We start from the raw sequence: 11,430 nt of genomic DNA, 5'->3' as shown, positions 1-11,430 counted from the left end.
GCATGATCTCAGGAGTGATCCTACGCAAATTGCGAATATGTGCACGCACCGCGGACTGAGTGCACGTGCAGCGGGCATGTGCATGGGGTTAGTACAGGGTATATGCATTACAATATTTTTCGACTTTGACAGTACATGTATATAAAAGAGCTCCCGCCATTTTTTAAGAACTTTGAGCGGGACAGAAGCCCGCCACCGAGAAGGCGGGGATTCTCCCTCAGCACTCACCAGCGCCATTTTCTCTCCACAGCACAGCTGAGAGGAAGCTCCCCGGACTCTCCCCTGCTTTACACACGGTGAAAGGGGGTTTGTAGGAGGGGTGGGGGACACATAATTGGCGTTTTATTACTACTCAGCGCTTCTGGAAAAGGGCATTCTGTGTTTTTTTTTCCAGGGGTATAGCGCTGGGGTGTGTGCTGGCATACTCTCTCTCTGTCTCTCCAAAGGGCCTTAAAGGGGATACTGTCTTCAGAAAAGAGTTTCCCTGTGTGTGTGTGAAGTGTGTCGTACGCGTGTGTCGACATGTTTGACGAGGAAGGCTCGCTTAATGTGGAGGGGGGGTGCTTGAATGTCATGTCGCCGTCGGCAACGCCGACACCGGAATGGGTGGATATGCTGAATGTCTTAAATGCAAATGTCAATCTATTGCATAAAAGGTTAGACAAGGCGGAAGCTAGGGATCAGTCAGGTAGCCAGACCATGCCTGTCCCTGTGGCGCCAGGACCTTCGGGGTCTCAGAAGCGCACCTTATCCCAGATCGATGACACAGATACCGACACGGATACTGACTCTAGTGTCGACTATGAAGATGCAAAATTACAGCCGAGGGTGGCAAAAGGTATTCGGTACATGATTATTGCCATTAAAGAGGTTTTGCATATTACTGAGGAACCCCCTGTCCCTGACACAAGGGTACACATGTATAAAGGGAAAAAGCCTGAGGTCCCCTTTCCGTCCTCATTTGAGCTGAGCGAATTGTGCGAAAAGGCTTGGGAATCTCCAGAGAGGAGACCACAAGTTCCCAAAAGTATTCTTATGGCGTATCCTTTTCCACAAATGGATAGGATACAATGGGAATCTTCGCCTAAAGTAGACAAGGCGCTGACGCGCTTATCCAAAAAGGTGGCACTGCCTTCTCAAGATACGGCTTCCCTCAAGGACCCTGCTGATCGCAAGCAGGAAATTACTATGAAGCACATTTACACTCATTCAGGTGCTATTGTTAGAACGGCTATGGCGTCGGCCTGGGTTTGTAGTGATGTTGTGGCATGGGCAGATTCCTTATCTACGGAGATTGACACCTTAGATAGGGATGCCATTTTAATGACCATAGAGCATATCAGAGATGCTATCTTGTATATGAGAGATGCTCAAAGAGACATTTGTTTATTAAGCTCCAGAATAAACGCTATGTCTATTTCTGCTAGGTGACTCTTGTGGACCGGACAGTGGACGGGAGACGCCGATTCAAAGCGGCATATGAAGTCCTTGCCTTACAAAGGGGAGAAGTTTTTGGAGACGGCCTCTCGGACCTTGTCTCTACTGCTACGGCTGGTAAGTCGAATTTCTTACCTTATGTCCCCCCGCAGCATACAAAAAAGGCACCTCATTATCAAATGCAGTCCTTTAGTTCCAATAAGAGCAAGAAGGTACAGGGATCGTCCTTTGTTGCCAGAGGAAAAGGCAAGGGAAAAAAGCTGCACACAGCTAGTTCCCAGGAGCAGAAGTCCTCCCCTGCATCTTCAAAGTCCACCGCATGACGCTGGGGCTTCCCGGGGGGAGGCAGTTCTAGTGGGGGCTCGTCTTCGATTTTTCAGCCACGTCTGGGTTCGCTCGCAGGTGGATCCCTGGGCAGTAGAGGTTGTTTCTCATGGATACAGGCTGGAATTCGAAGACTTGCCTCCTCGCCGGTTTTTCAAATCAGCTCTGCCGGCTTCCCCGTCAGAGAGGGAGCTAGTGTTGGCAGCAATACAAAAATTGTATATTCAACAGGTGATTGTCACAGTTTCTCATCTCCAGCAAGGAGAGGGATATTACTCAACCCTGTTTGTGGTCCCGAAACCAGACGGTTCGGTCAGACCCATTTTAAACCTAAAATCCCTGAACCTATACTTGAAGAGGTTCAAGTTCAAAATGGAATCACTCAGGGCCAGCTTGGAGCGGGGGATTGGATGGTGTCCCTGGACATAAAGGATGCTTACCTTCATGTTCCGATATTCCCCCCTCACCAGGCGTTCCTGAGATTTGCAGTGCAGGACTGTCACTAGAAATTTCAGACGTTGCCGTTTGGGCTTTCCACGGCCCCGAGAATTTTCACCAAGGTAATGGCGGAAATGATGGTGCTCCTGCGCAGGCAGGGTGTCACAATTATCCCAACCTTGGACGATTCCTCATAAAGGCGAGATCTCGGGAGAAGTTGCTGGACAGCGTGTCTCTGTCCATGAAGACGTTGCAGTTACACGGCTGGATTCTCAATATACCGAAGTCCCAGCTAGTCCCTACAACGCGTCTGACCTTTTTGGGCCTGATTCTAGACACAGACCAGAAAAAGGTTTTTCTTCCGATCGAAAAGGTTCAGGAGCTCATAGCCCTGGTCAGGAACCTATTAAAGCCAAAAAAGGTTTCAGTGCATCATTGTACACGGGTTCTGGGGAAGATGGTGGCTTCATACGAGGCCATCCCCTTCGGTAGGTTCCATGCAAGGACTTTTCAATGGGACCTCTTGGACAAGTGGTCTGGGTCCCATTTACAAATGCATCAAACGATCACCCTGTCTCCCAGGACCAGGGTATCTCTCCTCTGGTGGCTGCACAGTGCTCACCTACTAGAGGGTCGCAGGTTCGACATTCAGGGCTGGGTCCTGGTGACCACGGACGCAAGCCTCCGAGGCTGGGGAGCAGTCACACTGGAAAGAAATTTCCAAGGTCTCTGGTCAAATCTAGAGACTTGTCTCCACATCAACGTCCTGGAGTTGAGGGCCATATACAACGCCCTGCGTCAAGCGGAGGAATTGCTTGGGGGAAAACCAGTTCTGATTCAGTCAGACAATGTCACGGCAGTGGCTCATATAAACCGCCAAGGCGGAATAAGGAGCAGAGTGGCCATGGCAGAAGCGATCAGGATTCTATGCTGGGCGGAAGGCAATGTAAGCGCACTATCAGCAGTGTTCATCCCGGGGGTGGACAACTGGGAGGTGGACTTCCTCAGCAGGCACGACCTGCATCCGGGAGAGTGGGGACTTCATCAAGAAGTCTTCGCACAGATCACGGGTCGGTGGGGACTGCCTCAAATAGACACGATGGCATCCCGTCTCAACAAAAAGCTAAAGTGGTATTGCGCCAGGTCAAGGGACCCTCAGGCGGTAGCGGTAGACGCTCTGGTGACACCTTGGGTGTTAAGATCGGTCTGTGTGTTTCCTCCTCTTCCTCTCATACCCAAGGTGTTGAGAATAATAAGAATAAGCAGGGTCAGGACAATCCTCATTGTTCCAGATTGGTCACGGAGGACTTGGTATCCAAAGCTGCAAGAGTTGCTCACAGAATATCCGTGGCATCTTCCTCTAAGGCAGGACCTGCTGCAGCAGGGGCCCTGTCTGTTCCAAGACTTACTGCGGCTGCGTTTGACGGCATGGCGGTTGAACGCCGGATCCTAGAGGAAAAAAGGATTCCGAAGGAGGTCATTCCTACCCTGATCAAGGCTAGGAAAGACGTGACATTGAAACATTATCACCGTATATGGCGGAAATATGTTTCTTGGTGTGAGGCCAGAACTGCTCCTACGGAGGAGTTTCATTTGGGCCGTCTACTTCACTTCCTTCAAACAGGAGTGAATTTGAGCCTAAAATTAGGGTCCACAAAGGTCCAAATTTCGGCCTTATCCATATTCTTTCAAAGAGAATCGGCCTCTCTTCCTGAAGTACAGACTTTTGTGAAGGGAGTGCTGCATATTCAGTCTCCCTCTGTACCCTTCGGTGGCGCCTTGGGATCTTAACGATGTGTTACGTTTCCTCAAGTCACCTTGGTTTGAACCACTCAAAACATGGAGTTGAAATACCTCACGTGGAAAGTGGTCATGTTGTTGGCATTAGCTTCGGCAAGGCATGTTTCAGAATTGGCGGCTTTATCACATAAAAGCCCATACTTGTTTTTTCACGTGGATAGGGCAGAATTGAGGACGCGTCCTCAATTTCTGCCAAAAGTGGTCTCATCTTTTCATGTGAACCAACCTATTGTCGTGCCTGTGGCTACACGGGACTTGGAGGATTCCGAGTCCCTGGATGTGGTCAGGGCTTTGAAGATTTATGTGACCAGAACGGCTAGGATCAGGAAGACTGAAGCTCTGTTTGTTCTGTATGCGGCCAACAAGGTTGGCGCTCCTGCTTCAAAGCAGACTATTGCTTGCTGGATCTGTAACATGATTCAGCAAGTGCATTCTATGGCAGGATTATCATTGCCTAAATCGGTTAAGGCTGCCCGAGTGGTCTCGGCATTGCAGTTGTGCCGAGCAGCTACTTGGTTAGGGTCAAACACCTTTGCAAAGTTCTATAAGTTTGATACCCTGGCTGAGGAGGACCTCCTGTTTGCTCAATTGGTTCTGCAGAGTCATCAGCACTCTCCCGCCTGTTTGGGAGCTTTGGTATAATCCCCATGGTCCTTACGGAGTTCCAGCAACCTCAAGGACGTTAGAGAAAATAAGATTTTACTTACCGGTAAATCTATTTCTCGTAGTCCGTAGAGGATGCTTGGGCGCTCGTCCCATGTGCGGACTTCTTCTGCAAGACTTGTTTATAGTTATTGCTTACATAAGGGTTATGTTATAGTTTATCGGTTGACCCGAGGCTATGTTGTTGTTCATACTGTTAACTGGGTAGTTTATCACAAGTTATACGGTGTGATTGGTGTGGCTGGTATGGATCTCGCCCTTAGGTTTACAAAAATCCTTCCTCGTACTGTCCATCTCCTCTGGGCACAGTTTCCCTAACTGAGGTCTGGAGGAGGGGCATAGAGTGAGATGCCAGTGCACACCCAGAATACAAAGCTTTCTTAAAGTGCCCTATCTCCCACGGAGCCCGATTATTCAACATGGTCCTTACGGAGTCCCAGCATCCTCTACGAACTACGAGAAATAGATTTACCGGTAAGTAAAATCTTTTTTTTTTTTAGCTATGAACTATGGAGACAAAATTTTTCTGTCTGTTCATTCCAGCATCATGCAAAAACTACGGGATAAATGTGGATGGCATTTACACTATAGTATAGCTTAGTCACCTAGGAATGAATTGATTAATTTCACAGAAAAAACCTACTATATATTTAATCACTGATCAGGCAGACTATCTTGACTCATGAAGTTGTAGTACATATGTCAATCCAGTAGATGGCGCACAAAGACAGATACTGCATATCATAGAGTCGCTGGTCATGTTACTTGCAACCTTTCAGTGTTACTGTAGATTAAGTAGCAACGGATTTGAAATCTACAAGGTATTTATTTAACTAAACTAATTTAAGGCTTCATTCGGCACAGATGGCAATTGCGACTGAAAGCACACTGATTGCTATCGCTAATCTGCGAAGACCTGTAGCTAAACCCACAATGTAATTTTCAATAATACAAACTCATCACAAATCTGCAAAGAAAAAGCAGCGCTATGGTTGGAAATGATTGGATTGATGCTATTTAAAAATGAATAACATAATAATAATAATAATAATAATGATAATAGTAATGATTTACTTACAGGAGTGACTCACCTGTGTTTTTATAGTAGCTGCTTGCTGTAGCAATTACATATCAAGTGCCTGTTTTACCTTGGTAGATGGTCTTTTCACATTATCACAAATCTAGCCCACTCCCACTACCAGGGGTGTAGGGAGGGTGGCATTCAAGCTCCAGGCACCGCTGGGGACAGAAGGCACCGGCTCCCTGTAGCAGAGCTGACAGCCAGGATATCGGGGTAGGAGAAGATGACTAGAAGAGAGGGAAGGGGTGGCCACCACACTGCCTGCATGTTCCATGTCACTGATTGCAGTGCAGAGTGCAGTGCAGTGCATTAGGGAAGTGGGAGGTTTGGAGGCTTGTCAGAAGAAGCATCCTGGCTGTCAGGTATCTGCGTGCATTCAGTGATCTGGAACATGCAGGCAGTGTGGTGGCTGTAACGACACAGCCGACGCATCGTGTCGCACAGTCGTAAAATACACACGGTTACTTTCCTAGCCCTGGTCCTACCCATGGACTCCACTAATTGCTGATATGTTAGTAATTATATGCTAGGCAATATTGTATTGTGTTATTATATTGTACCGTTATATTTATCTGTTATATTTGAAACATGTATTTTATTTGGTTATACTGTGTTCAATGTGTGTAATTATCAACAGGAATAAGTCTATGCCAGAGTGTTATTTAACATGGTAAACAATTCGTTGTAATGTAAGTCCCCTAGCTGTACAATCAGATGTGATTAGGATGAGTAGGTTCAGTAGTAAACAGGTTATGTGTGGAGCTGCAGGTAATCTGATCCCATACACCCCATTGTGTGCAGGAGCCCAGACACCTCGTCTCCTCTGTGACCTCCTGACTGACCAGCTTTGTGATGATGAGGGTAAGATCTACACAGAAGGTCAGTGAGAGTGAATGTACCTCTGGAGTAGAGACACTGACTAGGCATTGCGGTGCCGTCAGTGGCAAAGGGCACTGAAGGTCAGTGAGAGTGAATGTACCTCTGGAGTGGAGACACTGACTAGGCATTGCGGTGCCGTCAGTGGCAAAGGGCACTGTGTGAGCTGGTATCCCAGACCAGGGGACACAGAACTACTGCTGGCATGTGTCATCAGGAGACTGTAATTCTAAACTACTGTGGGGACTTAGTAAGTAAGATACCATCCTAGCATGTAATAGTTACTGTTTTGTGTACTGTGTGTACAAGCATGTTGTGAAACGTACGTCATCCTTTTAACAGCGGGACGTGGACGCGCAATTAACACAGAGGCACGGAAATCACCCGACCCGGCGCCCACCTCCAGCAGAGGCTCTAGGAATAGAGAGACTTTACCTGCAGTGGTATCAGGATCTCACCCTGCGGTGAACATGACACGGGCATACGTCGGACACCGGGTACGGGAAACACCCGATCCAACGTTTGGTTCCAGCAACAGCACATGGGCACGTAGACACTGTCCATAGCGGCACTGGGACACCAGAATTCATCCTGCATTGCACAAGGGCAGAGATAACAGACAGAGGTGCGGGAATTCTACCCGAAAAATCTCCCTCTCTGCCGGATTCATTGGCCGGATCTACGCCTTCCAACGGGTGCATCACGGGGTATTGGCCAGGTACTCGGGGCTGCCCTCTCATCCACTGCTTGGTATCTGTGGGCCCCCCTGCAATGCTCCTAGGTAACAGGGGAGGCGGATACCAAACGTGGACAGTAGAAGCAGCCCGCACTACTCTATCCATTCAGTCCCAGGTGGACAGCTATTCCCTGCTCTCATTGTTCCCATTCACTCCCCAATAGGGCACATGGGACAAAAGCAGAAAGGGAATCTGTTTCCACACACCTGGGGCTCTTTTTCATCTTCACCTGTACCTTGGTTAAAACATGCTATAATATGTTATAAATGCACTCATCTTAACAAACATACACAGGTCTGTTGTGTAAACAAAGCCAATGACATCAGCTTACAGCCTGTTTTAGCAAATATATTTATCTTTAGAAAGCATAATTTACACTAGCCCCTCCCTTCTATTTGATAGTGTCTACACAAAATGGAGTATATCATCGCTTAGAACAAGAAAACTATCAACTCAATGTGCTGATAAATTAGCCCTAATCACGAACTTGAGAATGATTTTTAGCAATACTTGCACAAGATCCCTTATATCAGGGCGATATCTGCCTACGGTCTATGTATGAATTTGAATCATAGTCGAATTAATATCCCAGGGAGATATTTGCCCACAGTTTCTGTGTGAATTTGTATAATAACTGAATTTACCCTTCCTTCTCAATAATATTGAGTTACATGATATCACTAGAGCAGATTAATGGGTACATTTTTTATTACATTAATCCTTTTGTTACCAGTACACTGTATGAAGGTTTACACTTTTTGATTTATGCTATGAAATTAATGGCACCTGAGTGACAGAAAGAGGAGCCTTAGGCTGTTTACATCAGTCATCAATAGGGTTTTCCTCCTGACACAAAATACTCGAGACAGTGTAACTATTATCTGTTCTCTGGTACTGGTTGTCCTGTCAGCAATACACTGTTGCGGAATGGTGGATGCAAAACTTGTATCAAATTACATTAACACTGTTGCTGCAGTCCTGAACAGTGGACTGATGCAAAGAGTGCATATATGTTACAAAACCTTTATAAAATTTATAGTGCTCCTCTTGTTTCCCTCTCCCTTGTTTCCCGGGTAGCATTATTCTTGGGAATTAATTACGGATCAATCGGACAGGGATGTGGGTGCATATATCTCTCCCTCTATTTAAGAGTATACAATTGAGTGATGTCACAGGGATTATTGTCTTAGCATAGTCTCTCGTAGCTAAATAAGCACTGACTAATTTTACTAATATTTCACATATCTTATTTAATCCCAACAAAACAACCCCCTTCCCCCCTTGCCTAGATATAAATATACCATATATAATATTTAACCTACACTCATATCTTATATAGAACTTCCTTTCTGCACTTTCAGGCCATCAGATCTGATAATATGCCTGTTTTTGGTGCCAATTTTTAAATATGGAAATAAAAATGTAAAATTTTAATATAGAATAATCATTTCAAAAGAGTGCGCCACACACTAAGCCTCTTTTTAGTGGTAGTCCCACTAGTGGCTCACACTAATAATCCCCCCCTAAAAAATACTATAATTCATCTTAGTGGCGCACCTCCAACCCCTATTGACTCTTACAAGAACCCCTTATTGGCCCTGATTGTAAATCTCTCTTTAATTGGTTGGTTAGACTATTGATATCCTCTAATTCTTTGTTCACCTGTGCAGTGTCTTTTGGACCTTGTGTCCCCTCCCTAGAAAAATGGAGCTGCAGGTAATCTGATCCCATACACCCCATTGTGTGCAGGAGCCCAGACACCTCGTCTCCTCTGTGACCTCCTGACTGACCAGCTTTGTGATGATAAGGGTGAGAGTGAATGTACCTCTGGAGTGGAGACACTGACTAGGCATTGCGGTGCCGTCAGTGGCAAAGGGCACTGAAGGTCAGTGAGAGTGAATGTACCTCTGGAGTGGAGACACTGACTAGGCATTGCGGTGCCGTCAGTGGCAAAGGGCACTGTGTGAGCTGGTATCCCAGACCAGGGGACACAGAACTACTGCTGGCATGTGTCATCAGGAGACTGTAATTCTAAACTACTGTGGGGACTTAGTAAGTAAGATACGATCCTAGCATGTAATAGTTACTGTTTTGTGTACTGTGTGTGTATTTTTACAATAAAGGGCATTTGCCACTTTACTAAACTGTTTACCTGAGTGATCAGAGAATCCGTATCCTCACAGTGGCCACCCCTGCCCTTTCCTCAGTCCTTTACTTCTACCCACGGAGGCCCAGCCTGTCAATCACATTGAAGCTCCGCCCCTTCAGGCTAGAACGAGGAGCTGCTGCTCTGTTGCTGCACACTTGGTAAGAATTACTGTGTGTATATGTGTGTGTGTATGTGTTTATGTCTTTGTATACTGTGTGTTTATGTGTATATGTCTGTGTTTGTGTGTGTAAATGTATTTGTTTGTAAATGTGTGTATACAGTATGGGGTATATTTACTAAAAATCTTAATTTTCAGAATGAGATTAAAGTTCCAACACGAATGACATCGAATGCGTAAAGTTGCAACTTTTTGAATTTATTACGACTCATTTACTAAGCTGTCGTATTTTTCTTTTTCGTGTTTTTCAAAGGTAGAATGCGTCCCGATTTTGAGGATTTGCAGCCGTGTTATGAGGTTTTTTTCACGACTGCGTCATTTTTCGTGTACGGCAGTGTTTATCCGTTCCCGGACGCGTTTTTTTCTAAGTTTCGTTTTTCTCACCCGTCCGTGATTGGTTTGATTCATGATGGAGGAGTGTCTGTGCTCATTACTATAAAACCGCCCCAAACCGTCCGCACCTCGTGGGTTTAGCTAGTGGAGAGGTGAGAGGAAGGTGTGTTAGGAGTTGGTGAGTTGTTTGGAGTTTTTGGTGGTTTTGAGGAGGTTATTTGCGATTGTTGAGTGCTGTACTGTGTGTGTAAGTAGTCTTGTCATACTTGTTGTGTAGTTATTTAAAAGTCTGTCTAGTTTTTTGTCTTTGTTTTTTTTAAGGTCTATTGTCATTGTTAGTGAGTGTGTGTGTGTGTGTGTGTGTGTGTGTGTGTGTGTGTGTGTGTGTGTGTGTGTTTGGTGTGTGATGTGTAGTGGTAGTGGAGGAGTGTGTTTAGTGGGGTTTTTTATCAGTGTTATTTGTTGTTTGTCCTGATTATGTCCCAGTCAGAGGTGAGTGTGGTGGAGGAGGTGAGTGAGAGGGAGGAGGTGAGTGAGAGGGAGGAGGTGAGAGGGAGGAGGTTAGTGAGGAGGAGGGGGATGTTGCTGCTGCGGCCTCCAGTAATAGTGACAGTGATGGTGCTGTGGCTCCGCAGCCACGCACCACTACAAAGACGAGCCGCAATGTTAAATTCAGCTACGCTGAAAATATGGCTTTGGTGCGGGAGCTGATGAGGCATCATCGGCAGCTGTTTGGCCATGATGCTGCAAAGGTTTCGTCACGCAGGAAGGCTGTTCTGTGGGGGAAGGTTGTTGCGGCTGTGAATAGTGAGGGTGTGGTGAGGCGGACCGAGGACACGTGTCGTAAGCGATTCTACGACATCAAGCGCCGTGTCAAGGCTAAGATGCCGAAGGAGGCTAAATAAGCCCACCAAACAGGGGGTGGACACCCCTTCCGAGCGTCCTATTGGGATTGGGAGGAGCCTGTGCGTACTCTGATTCCGCCAGAAGTGGTTGGTGCGACTCATGTCCGGGATTCGGATCGGCCAAGGCAGGATGGTGAGTTTATTATTGTTTTTTATTTATAATTTTAACATCTGTACTTTGTCCTTAGTTGTCTGAAATGTCTTCTAGCTAATTGTGATTGTAAGTTGGTTCATTCTTATAATGTGTTGGTGATGTAGTTTTAATCACAATTAGTATTGTTTTTTTCCTTTGTATTGTCAATTTAGCAGGATGTCTTTGCCTTTTTCTGGTGTTTTAATTCAAAAGTAAATTGTTGTCGGTGTATTTTAATGAAGTGTGATTCATGTGTTTTTTTTTTAAATTTTAAATGAACATTTTTCAATTGACTTATGGTTATTGTGTGTTCATCTGGGTTTTCTTTTGTGTGGTTGATGTGATTTTTCAAGCATATTTTTTTGATGCTTACAAA

This window comes from Pseudophryne corroboree, chromosome 7 (assembly GCF_028390025.1).
Source record: "Pseudophryne corroboree isolate aPseCor3 chromosome 7, aPseCor3.hap2, whole genome shotgun sequence".
Classification (NCBI taxonomy): Eukaryota; Metazoa; Chordata; class Amphibia; order Anura; family Myobatrachidae; genus Pseudophryne; species Pseudophryne corroboree.
The sequence above is the reverse complement of the archived record's forward strand: the minus strand, read 5'-3'. Positions refer to the sequence as shown.